Raw genomic sequence first — 14,435 nt, 5'->3', positions numbered from 1 at the left:
GCACAAAAAAATAAAAAATAAATACCCTCGTGTATTCGGTTGGCATTAAATTAAACTCTGTTCTAACCTTACCAAATTAACCTAATCAAAAGCAACCTAACAACACAAACAACATATTTAAATACTAACCTAATCTAACTAGCATGTAGGGAACGATGGCCAGCTATAAGCAGGCCGTTACTACAGAACGAGTAGCAGTCTAGCAAACAAGACCTTGCAGACACAATTAGGTCATAGGCTGGTCATTGTGTCCAGGTTTGATCGCAAGCAGTTAATTGTGAAGGGCAGACGTCACCCTGTCACAATTAAACAGGACTGCTTGAGACACTGAGGCCATTATTAGCATGGTTCCCACTCGAGAACTAGAGGAGAGAGGAGAATAATGGATGGCACACTTCCGATAGGGAATGACCTCAAGATTATGCGTGAAGAAATCAGAACTTCCTATGCCCATTAGCAATGCTTCTACAGTTCAAAACGTAAACAGTCCAAAATAAAGCGGTTTTTCATCCAATGCTAGGCAACGATTACTTGCCTAGGAACCAAAACCTTGCAGACACAACTAGGTCATAGGCTGGTCATTGTGTCCAGACTTGGTCAAAATTTGTTAATTATGAAGGGTAGAAGTGCCTGCTACAATTAAACACGAAAACAAGAAAGAAAACGCAACTAACAATAAGGGGAGCATAAGCTGGCCAACAAAACCTAACCTACATCTATCTTACCTAACCTAAATTAACTTAACCACACTAAAGTGTATAACGTAGCCTAACGAACCTAACATAACCTAACATAATTAGCCTAAACTAACACAGCCTTACATAATTAACCTAACCTAAACAAATCTAACCTAATCCAACCTAACCTAACCACACAAACTTAACCTAACATAACCTGACTAACCAAACTTTACCTAACTAATCTACAGATTGAAAAATTGCTGCTTAATTGTCCATTATGAAGGCACTGCTGACTCCGGTGATGATGATGATGATGGTGGTGATGACGACGATGGTGATGACGATGGCAGTCTCTGAGTCAACAGGCGAAACGGGAATATTTGGCTGTCATTTTGATAGTCCTTTCAAGTTGAATCTCAGGGAGGAGATTGATTGGAAGTTAGGTGAGCTGAATTCGTTTGTTTGTTTCTTGTAATGCTGTGAGGAGATTAAACAGCGTTAAAGGAGCAGATGTTGATGTGGTATAATTATGCGTCATTCTGGTCGGGAAACGAAGTACCTTAACACTTTTCCTTAGCGATGTATTTTTGGATATTGATGGTTAATATACAACCATACGTTATGGTGCAAATTATGACGATATTGAAATAATTTACGCAACACGGTGAAGGACTGTAAGATGTAATAAACAAAATAAATCTCTTAGGAAATGGTGTTAGTGAGCTTCATACACTGACGAGAGAATGCCGGCGTAAGTGTAGCGTGGAGTTGCAAAAATATTTTTTCTTGGATTATACTAGAAATTAATATTAAATAAATTATAGCACTGGAGTGTAAGAATAGTGGTAGATGGTGGCGACCATCATCCACTCACTTGATGTAGTGCTGCCTACATCTTCCTTAGCCTTTATCATTCTTTTCCTGTGTCTGTTTCCCTCTCTTCCCATTTCTCCCATATTTCCTGTCACTTCTTATTGTTTTTCTTTCCTTGACAGGTGGCTTTACATTGAGTGACAAGCCAAATGGTTTCCTGTATCCCATGAAGCAATTTACAACGCTGGGTGGTAATCAAATAATCATACGTGCTCCCTACGTGTCAACAAGTGGGTTGGTGGAGGGTTGGTGCCTCTCCCCGTAAAACAAATAACTCAAAGTCAAATGGCCACCCCTTACGGGATTATGGCGTCTGGCAATAGATACATAAATAGATAGAGTGTAAGAATGCCTTAGTTTTGCTTCTGCACAAAAATAAAGGTGAAAGAAGTGAGTGAAAAAAAAAAGCATAATTAGTCTGGTGAGTGTATTTAGGAATCTTATATGGAATAATAAGAGGTAAGGTGGGCAATATAACAGAATGTCTGGTTAGTGATGAACAGTGTGTTTTCAATACACGTATTCTCGTCCATTCAGGAAGCTCCTTAATACCTTTTTCTTAGTGATTTCATGCACTGCCTTACGGCTGCCTTTTATGTTGCAGTTATGTTGCAGTTGCAGTTATCTTTCTGGTGAGTGTAGCCTATACACTGTATATACACTGTATATGGCTAGTGAGGGAGTGATCGCCCTCTACCTACACAGATCAAAAGCCCTCGGGAGCAGGGGGGTGGTTGCTTTCTCAGGCAGAGGAACTCCTTGAGAGTGAAATGGCTGGGAAGCATGCCGGCACGTGACTGGCTACAGCATAGCTGGGTCTTTCGGGTGTGGGCAATCAGGCAAGTTAGCTGCCTACTGCGACTGCAACACAATGGCGAGGTGTTCAGGAAGTTAGCCAAAGAAACCTTGATGGACTCTGAAAGAACAATAATGGCCCCCAGTCCCGTGCAGCCCTTAAATGGGCAGGGGGTGCTAAGAATCTCACGGTTGCCTCAGTTACAATCTAATTCCTTTGTCAGTGCAAAAAATACAATTAAAATTGGTAACTGGAATGTGAGAACGCTAAATCATGACGGTAAAATCGATGAGTTAGTGAAGGTTTTTCAAAATTACGGACTTGATATTTGTGCTCTGACAGAAACTAGATTAACTGGAGTCGATAAGTTGGATTTGGAGGATGGTATACGTTTATTGATATCTGGCCGACAGGACGGAATGCATTATCAGGGAGTAGGATTGTTGCTGGGTTGTAAAGCAAATAAGGCTTTATGTGAGTGGGATCCTATAGATGAGCGATTGCTATACGCAAGGTTTAAATCAAATCATGGCAACATCAGTCTGTTTGTGTGTTATGCACCTACTAATGATGCAATCGATGAAAGGAAAGACACATTTTATGAAAAGTTGCAAGAAGGAGTAGGAAGGGTACCTAGACATGATGTTTTGATCTGCGTTGGAGACTTTAATGCAGTAATGGGCTGTTCAAATGAGGGATTTGAGGCATGTATGGGTAAGATGGGAGTTGGTAGTAGGATGAGTGAAAACGGAGTGAGGTTTGGAAGCTTCTGTCTAGCAAATGACTTAGTCATCGGGGGCACACTCTTTCAGCATTGCAATATACACAAGACAACTTGGGTGTCGCTGTGTGGAAAATATAAAAATCAGATTGATCACATCGCTATCAGTAGGAGGCATAGAAGTTCTCTGCTAGATGTTCATGTTAAACGGGGAGCGGATATTGGTAGTGACCATCAACTCAGCATTGCAAAAATAAGGTTTAAACTTAAAAATCAGAAGAAGGAAAAATCTGGTGTTGGTAGATACGATATTGTTAAGCTTAGAAGAGAAGGAGAAGAAAAGGAGGAATTCAGATTAGAATGCAGAAATAGGTTTTTGGTGTTGGAAACGTTGGAAGAGGGGGAGAGAAGTGTAGATGAGATGTGGGAGGATGTGAACAAAGTTTTGCATGAGACTGCTGAATGTACGATTGGAAGGAGACATAGATTCAGGAGAAAGAAATGGATATCAGAGGAAACGTGGGATATGATAAAAAAGAGAGGTGAGGCTAAAATGAGGAGTGAGATGCAATGCGTTGATGAACGAGAGATTGAATTAGCAAGAGCTGCGTACTGGAGTTTGAATTCAGAAGTAAGAAGGTTAGCTAGGAGAGATAAAAGAAGATGTGTGGATGAAAAGGTTGCAGAGACTGAAATCCTAATAAACAAAAATGATGGACAGAGTCAAAAAATAGCATATGAATCGATTAGAGAACTGAGTGGTAATGCAGGTAAACGCAAGGAAATACCAATTAGAGACAGGGAAGGAAATTTATTGACCAAAGATGGAGATATTAAAAATAGATGGAAAGAGCATTTTGAGACAGTTCTTAATAGACCAATACCACCAGAAGAGGATATACCGTCTGCTCAGGAAGATTTAAATATAGAAACAGGAGAGTTGAGGCTTGCAGAAGTGGAGAAAGCAGTAAAACAGTTAAAGAATAATAAGGCACCAGGGGAGGATGGTTTATTTCCGGAAATGTTTAAAGTGAAGGGGGATAGATTAATAATGATCTTGACCAAGCTATTCAATAAGATATGGGTGACGGGGTTACTACCATCAGTTTGGAAGAATGGTGTAATTGTTAAAGTTCCGAAGAAGGGAGACCTGAGTGAATGTGGTAATTGGAGGGGAATCTCTTTGTCACCGATAGCTTTGAAAGTTTTCAGTAGAGTGTTGTTAAATAGGTTGGAGCCGGTGGTTGAGGGTATTCTGAGGGATGAACAGGCTGGTTTTAGAAAGGGACGTGGTTGCAATGATCAGATCTTTATAGTTAGGCATTTGATGCAGCAAGTTAATGAAATGAGAGTACCGTTAAGTCTTTGTTTTGTTGATTTTGAAAAGGCTTTTGATAGTGTTTCGAGAGAGTCTATGGGGAAGATCATGAGACATTATGGAATACCAGAGGAGTTTGTGAGGGTCATTATGAACATGCATGAGGACACATTTTGTAAAGTGATGGTTGATGGTTGTCTGAGTGATTCGTTTGAAGTCAAGTCCGGAGTAATTCAAGGTGGTGTTCTATCGCCTTTACTATTTATATTGGTCATTGATTATATTATGAAACGTGTTGGAACAGAAACCGGTGCAGGTATACTTTGGGGAGAGAACAGGAAACTTTTGGATTTAGATTATGCAGATGATATAGTTTTGATTTGTGATGGGCCAGAAGAGATGCAGAGAGTGTTGGACTGTTTGGTGAGTGAAGGTCACAAGGTGGGTTTGGTTATTAATTGTGGAAAAACTGAAATAATCAATATGAATATGGAAAATGCGCAGGAATGTGTAATTGGAGGTATGGTTGTAAAGCAAGTTGATAGGTTTAAATATTTAGGTACTTATTTAGCCAAGGATGGTTCTTTGAACTTTGAATTCGAGGAAAGGTTAAAGAAGGCTAATCAGGCAATGGGAATGCTTAAAAATATTTGGAATAATAACAATTTCTCTGTGCATACAAAAATCAAACTTTATAAGGTAATGGTTAGGAGTATCTTAATTTATGGACACGAGTCTTGGTACAGCACAGTGACTATGGAAAATAAATTCTTGGTGTTTGAAAATAAAGCACTTAGAAGAATATTAGGAGTTAAGTGGTGGGAAAGGATACCAAATAGTAGAATTAGAGAAATAACGGGAGTGCAGCCGATCGATGAATATGTTAGATTCTCACGATGGAAGTGGCTAGGACATGTGTATAGGAGACAGGGAATAGTACGAGGTACACCAGGGTGGGTGGCACCTGGTAGGAGAGGTAGAGGAAGGCCAAAAGAGACGTGGGTGAGGACAATGAGACGGGAAGCTGGAGATGAGTGTTGGGGAGATCTTGAGGAGTTAGCACAAGATAGGATGTGGTGGTGTGAGTTCATCGAGGCCCTATGCATCCCCGAGGGTGCCACAGGAAATGATTGATTGATTGATATCTTTTAAACAGTATAACAGTATAAGTCTGTTGAGTGTTGTAGGTAAAGTGTATGGTAGAGTGTTAATTATGAGAGTTAGAGAGGGTACAGAGGGAGTGATTAGTGATGAGCAGTGTGGCTTTAGGAGAGGGAGGGGATGCGTTGATCAAGTGTTTGCTGTGAGACAAGTGTGTGAAAAGTATTTAGCGAAAGGCAAGGATGTGTTTTGGGCATTTATGGATTTAGAGAAAGCGTATGATAGAATTGATAGGGAGGCTTTGTGGACTGTTTTAAGATTGTATGGACTTGATGGTAGGTTACTAAAAGGGGTGAAAAGTTTTTATGTAAATAGTAGAGCGTGTGTAAGAGTGGGAAATGCTGTGAGTGATTGGTTTCCCGTGAGAGTGGGGCTGCGACAGGGATGTGTGATGTCGCCTTGGTTGTTTAATATTTACATGGATGGTGTTGTAAGGGAGGTGAATGCAAGAGTTTTAGGTGGTCTGAGTCTGGTAAATGTTGATGGAGGAGAGTGGAATCTGAAGCAGCTGCTGTTTGCAGATGATACTGCACTGGTGACTGATTCAGAGGAGAGATTGAGACAGTTGGTAGAGGAGTTTGGAAGGGTGTGTGAAAGGAGGAAATTGAAAGTAAATGAGAATAAGAGTAAAGTGATGAAGTGTACGAGGTTGATAGATGGTAGGGGGATGATTATAGTTTTGAATGGTGAGTTGCTTGAGGAGGTAGATTGTTTTAAATATCTAGGGTCACATGTTGCTGTGGATGGAAGAATAGATGCAGAAGTGAAGTTTAGAATAAATGAAGTGGGAAAGGTGCTGGGAGGAATGAAAAAAGTGTTTAAATGTCGTTCGCTTAGAATGGATGTAAAGAGAAGGCTGTATGAGAGTGTTGTGGTACCGACTGCATTATATGGGGCTGAAACATGGAATATGGGTGTAGCAGAGAGGAAAAGTTTGAATGTAATGGAGATGAGATGTCTGAGGAGTATGTGTGGAGTGACGCGTATGGATCGAGTGCGAAATGATGAAGTGCGAAGGAGAACTGGAGTTGTTCGGGAGATGGCTGGTAGAGTTGAGCAGAGGGTGTTGCAATGGTTTTGGGCATATGGAGAGAATGGATAATGAGCGATTGGTGAAAAAGATAACTAGATCTGATGTGAGAGGTGTAAGACTGAGAGGAAGACCACGAATAGGATGGATGGACAGTGTGAAGAGAGCGCTGGATGCGAGAGGGATGTCTGTTGAGCAAGGAAGAGTGGCTGTGCGTGACAGAAATAAATGGAGAGAAATTGTGAATGAATAAGTGATGACGCAGCCCTGAGGGGATATTCTCCCGCATTTGGTCTGATCAGCTAGTCAGGTCAGGTGCAGGTAAGGGGATGGGTCTGTTATGATGTGGCAGGGGTAAACCAGTTCTGCTGTCGGGCCCTGCTGTGGATGTCACTGATTGCATTGCACAGTTGACCCTTGTGCGGTGTGGTGCGGTGAGGATCTGTCCGTTCTCCCCTTTGGGGCTAAGATGCGAATGAATGTGTTTGAATGGATGAGTAAATGGAGAGTGAGTCGTCCTGTCTCGGCTACCTCCCTTTCCTTGGGGGAAGCAGCCTAGGTATATAGATAGATAGATAGATCTTTTAAACATCAACATGGAAGGCAAAGATGATGCACAAGGGAATATTATTGACCTGTTTGCAAAGATATACTGGTAACAAAAAAATGCTAGGGAGCTTCCTTTAACTTAGGTTAAAGCAAGTTGAAGTGTGGTAGGGAATGTATGGATCAAATATTGTCAGTGAGAAAGTGGAGAATGCAAGTGTCAAGGAGGTTACAGTATTTATGGTATTCACGGATCTGAAAAAGGTGTATGACAGAGTGAATAGTCAGGATTATGGAAGGCTTTGTGGATGTATGGTGTGGATGGAGAGCTGATGAATGTTGCATTTTGTTAAATGATAATAGTGTAGCGTTAAGGGAGTGCTTAAATAACGACAATGGAATGAGACAAAGGTCTATAATGTGTCGCTAATGTTATGATTGCATACCGATATATAATTGAAGATGTACTGTATCTATATCTACATATATGTATGTATGTATGTATGTATGTATCTCTCTCTCTCTCTCTCTCTCTATCTCTCTCTCTCTCTCTGTCTGTCTGTCTCTCTCTCTCTCTCTCTCTCTCTCTCTCTCTCTATATATATATATATATATATATATATATATATATATATAATGCAAGGAAGAAGAAACCAAAGGCCAGGAGTCCAAGAAAAAAAAAAAACAATACAAAGGAGGGCCAAATTCAAGATCGGCTCATTTCGAGATGAATGGACACACTGCGTTTGAAAGACTGGAGATCATAGGAAGTAGCAAATACAGACAGACGGAGACAGTTCCAGAGTTGACCTGGTGCATAAATGAAGAACGGGGAGTAACGGTTAACTCTTGCATTGAAGAGTTGAACAGAAAAGCGATGAAAGTTTGTTGATAGACGGGTGCTATTCGTCCATTGTAGAGGTGGAGGGATGCAAAAAGACAGTTCAGAGGAGCAGCGATCATTGAAGTACGATAGAAAAGAGATAAAGATTAAACAGTGCAGTGAAGAGACAGAGGTTCAAGGGAGCCAGTAAAAGGAGGAGAGTTAATGAGACGATAAGCCTTTGACTCCACCCTATTGAGAAGAGCTGTATAAGGGGGGGCCTACCCACACATGAGAGTTGTACTCTACACAAGGGTGAAAAAACTAATGTATAAAGTCAACAACTGCGCAGGAGTAAAGACGGTACAGAGAGGGCTTAGCACACCTAATCTGTTGGAAGCGTATTTTACACGAGATGCAATATAATCTTTCCAAGATAAGTCCCGAGAGAATGAAACCCCAGGTATGTTTAAGGATGATGCAGGATTAACCTGGATATTCTTAAACATTTGTGATTACTCCTGTGGAAGATTATGTCGGGCTGAAAGGTGTAAGAACTAAGTCCTTGATTCATTAAAAAACAAAATTATTTTTACCTCAGCCAGTGATACATGCCAAGACAAACAAAGGTGTGCCATAGCTTCATCCCTTGTTTGCTGAAGTAATTGCTGAGATGGACGTTGCGAGAACCAAATGGAAAAGTTAAGGGTGGAATCATCAGCGTATGAGTGGATAGTGTTAGGTGTACGGCTTAGAAGGTCATTGATGAATAAAAGGAAGAGAGTTGGTAATAGCACAGAGCCCTGAGGAACACCACTGTTGACAGATCTAGGAGAAGAGTGCTGGTCGTCTACAACAGCAGGTATAGAATGACCAGAAAGGAAGCTATTGATGAAGGTATAGATAGAAGAATAGAAGCCGTAAGAGGGCAGTTGGGAAATTAAAGATACATGCCAAACTCGATCGAAAGTCTGTGAGATGTTAAGTGCAATGGCAAAGCTTTCGCCAAAGTCCCGAAAGGAGCATGGTCAGGATTCTGAAAGGTAGGTGAGAAGATCGCAAGTGAACTGACCCTGATGGAACAAATACTGATGATCAGAAAGAAGGTTGTGAGAGGAAAGAAGCTTTTAATAGTTTCTGTTAGAAATGGAGCGGAAAACTTTTGAGACACACGATAATAAAGCAGCTGGGTGAGAGTTAGAGGGTTGGGAATGGTCAACCTTCTTTGGGATTGGCTAAATAAGAGCAAACTTCGAGCGAGAAGGAAAGGTACAAACTGACCGACGAAGGTGAAATAGTTTACCTTGGCAAGGGGTAAGCACAGAAGCACAGATCTTGAGGTCAACAGGAGGTACCCCATCAGGCCCATATGCCTTGTTAGTATCTGGCTCAGAAATGGCAGAAAATACATCAATTCCAGAAATTTCAATGTTAGCCATGAGGAGGTCAGATTGGGGGGGAAGTGATGGAGGAACAGCACGGGAATCGTCTAAGGAGTAAGTGGAGGAAAAAGTCTGAGCGAAGAGATTTGCTTTATCAGTAGAAGAAATGGCTACAGAACCATTGGAGTAGAAAAGAGGAGGGAAGGATGATGAGATAAAGTTGTTTGAAAGGTTTTTGGCAAGGTGCCAGAAGAAGCGGGAAGAATTAAACTTGGAGAGTTGAGAACATTTAGTATGGATGAAATTATTTTTAGCAGAGCGAAGAACAGACTTAGCACAGTTCTGGCCAGAAACATTAAAAAGATTTGATTCATTGGTGAGTTGGCTTTGGTATCTTTTGTGGGTCCTGTCCTTGTGGACAGCATTGGAATAAGCGTGATTAAACCAAAGCTTTCTTGCATTAGTCAAAAGATGTGGGAAAGGAATATATGCTTACATGCCCGAGAGATTAACCTCAGTAATGCACTAGGCACGCTCAGATGGCTCCCAGCCATGGAAACAATTATCATTCCAGGGAAAATCAAAGAAGTACTGCCTGAGGGCCTCCCAATCCGAAGCTCCAAAGTGCCACAGTAGACGTTTCTTTGGAGGGTCTACAGGCCATACCAGAGCAATAGGGCAGGTTAAGGTAATAAGGTTGTGATCAGAGGAGCCCAATGGAGAGGAAAGATTAACAGTGTAAGCAGAAGGATTAGTTTTGAGGAAGAGGTCAAGTAATTTGTGGCTCTCTCCAAGGAGATCGGGCATACAGGTAGGGTGTTGCACAAGCTGCAATAGGTCATTAAGGATAGAAAAATGTAGGCCTGTTCACCAGATGGATCAGTGAATGGAGAGGAGAGCCAAAGGTGGTGGTGAACATTGAAATCTCCTAGAATGGAGAATTCATAGCAAGGAGAAACGGTTAGGATATGTTCCATTGTGGAAGTAAGATTGTCAAAGATTTTTCCATAGTCAGTAGAATTAGGGGATAAGTAAACAGCACAGATATATTTAGTTAAAGAATGACAGGAAAGCTGTAGCCAAAGAGTAGAGAGTTCAGAAGAATCAAATTGGGAGCAAGATAAGTCGTTACATACATATACACAATAGCCACCTTTAATTTTGACATGAGTATAGAGGAAGTTGGAGGATGTAGAAAATGGTTTGCTATCAGTTGCCACAGACAGCTGAGTCTCGGTTAAGAAAAGAAAGTGAGGTTTAGAGAAGGAGAGGGGGTGCTCAATAGAGAGAAAGTTAGAAGAAAGGCCGCAAATATTGCAGAAGTGAAGAAGTGACCCAGACACTGGTTCGAGGCAGCTTGTTGAGTAGTCACAGTGAGAACTGTGGATATATATATATATATATATATATATATATATATATATATATATATATATATATATATATATATATATATATATATATATATATATACACTCTCTCTCTCTCTCTCTCTCTCTCTCTCTCTCTCTCTCTCTCTCTCTCTCTATATATATATATATATATACATATATATATATATATGTATGTATATATATATATATATATATATATAACTATATATATATATATATATTTATATACTTCATATATATATATATATATATATATATATATATATATATATATACATATATATATATATATATATATATATATATATTATATATATTATTATATATATATATATATAGATAGATAGATAGATAGATAGATATAGATAGATAGATAGATAGATAGATAGATATAGATAGATAGATAGATAGATACAGTGGAGTCTCTTTTATCCGAAAATCATGGGACCTTCAAAGTTTCGTTTAATCAATTTTTTCGGATAAAAGATACTGTAATATTATGTAGGATACAAGGGAATAGTATTGTACTCACCCATCACCCATATCTGGCGACATCTTGCCCACCACCACCACCAGCACCCCAAAAGCCACTCTACCATCACCAGAACAAAACACTGTAGTAACTGCGTATGTAACTGCACTATCGTAACTGTAATAGAAACTGGCAACTTAAATAAATCTTTACTCAAATAAACTTAAATAAACCTTCACCAAAATAATTACGTAATTCACTGTAAGCAATTCGAACAAATAAAGCAACCGTAAACTAACGCTAGTGGCGCGAAACAAACCCTCCGTGTTTGAATTTTCGGATAGATTTAAAAGTTTTGCTGTTAATCGAAATGAGAACGTTTTAGTAAAACTTACGGTTAATGGCATATTATGGTTAAAAGAATTTCGGATAAAAGAGACTCTACTGTATATAGATAGATAGATAGACAGACAGACAGATAGATCAGGAGTAGACTGTAGCACCAGTCGAGCAGGGCAGTACTCCCAAGGTGGATGGAGAGCTGATGACAGGGAGAGCTGGAGATCCCGTTTCATCAGCCCTAGGGACTAGTTCCTGACCATCCCCCTTTGCTGAACTTTTACAGTGTTTCAGTAACACAGAGAGTAGGCCAGCATGCTCTCCAGTGCAAGTGTCTCTAACTGTCAACACCAAACTACATGCACAGTACACACCACACTTCCTTTTCAAAAAAAAAAAAAAAAAAAAAAAAAAAAAGGCACACAAATACTAGGCCTCGGAGTCCCCAGACGGGGAACCACAAATACCCCTCTCCCGGCGACGACTCAGCGAGATATCTGGAACCGCTGTCTGACTTACTTCTTCATTTCTGCATCATTCGTGCCTTTCCTCTAATTTTCTCTCTGTTGAACACCACCTCTCCTCCACTAAACCTCACCTCCTCCTGACAGAGACACAGCTGTCCGAGGCAACTGACACCAAACCCTCTTCTGTTTCCTACTTCTTTCTCTATACTCATTTGAAATCCAAAGGTAGCTGTCGTGTATATCTACGCAACGACTTATCTTGCTTTCGTGTTTCTTAACTTGATTCTTCTGAATTCTCTACTCTCTGGCTTCGGCTTTCCTCTCATTCTCTGACTAAATATATCTGCACTATTTATTTATCTACTAATTCTACTGACTATGAAAAATTCATCGAATATATTACTTCCACTGTGGAACACATTCTATTCAATGCTCCTTTCTCTGAAATGTCCATTCTAGGATATTTCAATGTTCACCACTACCTTTGATTCTCCTCTCCTTTCACTGATTCACCTAGTGAACAAGCCTACATCTTTTCCATCATTAAAGAACTAGAGCAGCTTGTACAGCACCTTACCGGTATCCCTGACTGCCTTGGAGAGAGCTCCAACATACTTGACCTCTTCCTTACAGCTGTTAATCTTTCCTCTCCATTGAGTTCCTCCGATCACAACCTTATTACTTTGACCTGTACATTCGCTCCAGTGAGGCCTGTGGAGCCCCCAAAGAAACGTCGACTATGGCACTTTGGAGCTGCATATTGGGAGGCTTCAGGCAGTACTTCTTTGATTTTCCCTAGACTGATTATTGCTTCCATGGCCAGGAGCCACCTGAATGTGCTTTGCGCATTATGAAGATTATTCTCTCGGGCATGGAAGGATACATTCCATATGTCTCATACTCTTTCACTAATGGAAGAAAGCCTTGGTTTAATCACGCCTATTCTAATGCTGTCCGCAACAAAGGAGGGCCTATAAAATGTATCAGAGCCAACCCACCCCTGAATCACATCTTGTTTATGTTTCTGCCTGGAATCATGCCAAGTCTGTTCGTCGCTCTCCTAAAAATAATTTCATCTGTACTAAATGCTCTCAACTCTCCAACTCGAATTCTTCCCTATCCTTCTGGCACCTTGCCAAAAGCCTTTCTAAGAATTTTACCTCATCATCCTTCCCTCTTCTTTTCTACTCTGAAGGCTCTGTAGCTATATCCTCTACTGATAAAGCAGATCTCTTCACTCAGACTTTCACCTCCAATTCCACCTTAGACGATTCCCTTGCTGTTCCTCCATCACTTCCCCCCTTTGACTTCCTCATGGTTGACATTAAAATTTCTTCTGCTGATGTATTTTTTACCGTCACTGGCCTTAATACTAACAAGGTATATGGGCCTGATGCAGTCCTTCCTGTTGTCCTCAAGAACTGCGCTTCTGTGCTTACACCTTGCATAGGTAACCTCGTTTGCCTTTGGCTATCAACTTGTACCATTCCTTCTTGCTGGAAGAGCTCCTTCATTCAACCAGTCTCAAAGATGGGTGACCATTCCCAACCCTCTAACTATCGTCGAACTGCTTGAACATCCAGTATCTCAAATTTTTTTTAGTCAATTCTTAACAGAACAAATGTTAAAGCATCTTTCCAATACAACCTTCTTTCTGATCGTCAGTATGAGTTCCGTCAGGGACGCTCCACTGGCGATCTTCTCACCTACCTTTCAAGCTCCTGGTCATCCTCCTTTTGGGACTTTGGCGAAAGCTTTGCCATTGAACTTAACATCTCAAAGGCTTTTGATCGGGTCTGGCATATATCTTTCATTTCCAAACTGCCCTCCTACGGTTTCTATCCTTCTATCAGTGCCTTCATCTACAGCTTCCTTTCTGGTCGTTCTATACCGGTCGTTCTATACCGGATCTATACCTAGATCTATTAACAATGGTGTTCATCAGGACTCTGTCCTATCACCAACTCTCTTCGTTTTATTCATCAATGACCTTCTAAGCTGTACATCTAACCATATCCACTCATACGCTGATGATTTCACCCTTCACCTTTGCAATCGGTTCCTGCAACGTCCATCTCTGCAGTTACTTCGGCAAACAAAGGACTAGGCTATAGCGCACCTAATGTCTGACTTGGCTCGTATCACTGACTCGGGTAAAAGTAATCTTGTTTTTAATCCATCAGGGACTCAGTTCATTCACCTATCAACCTGACACAATCTTCAACAGGAGTACCCACTAATGTTTAAGAATATCCAGCTGAATCCTGCATCATCCTTGAACATGCTCGGGGTTTCATTCACTCGGGACTTATCTTGGAAAGATCATATTGCATCTCTTGTAAAATCTGCATCCAAGAGATTGGGTGTGCTTAACCAACTCTGTATCTTCTTTACCCCTGCAAAGTTGTTGACTTTATACACGTGCTTTATTCG

This window comes from Coenobita brevimanus, chromosome 31 (genome assembly GCF_032717465.1).
Source record: "Coenobita brevimanus isolate Jiangsu-jjx chromosome 31, ASM3271746v2, whole genome shotgun sequence".
NCBI classification, from domain to species: domain Eukaryota; kingdom Metazoa; phylum Arthropoda; class Malacostraca; order Decapoda; family Coenobitidae; genus Coenobita; species Coenobita brevimanus.
The sequence above is the reverse complement of the archived record's forward strand: the minus strand, read 5'-3'. Positions refer to the sequence as shown.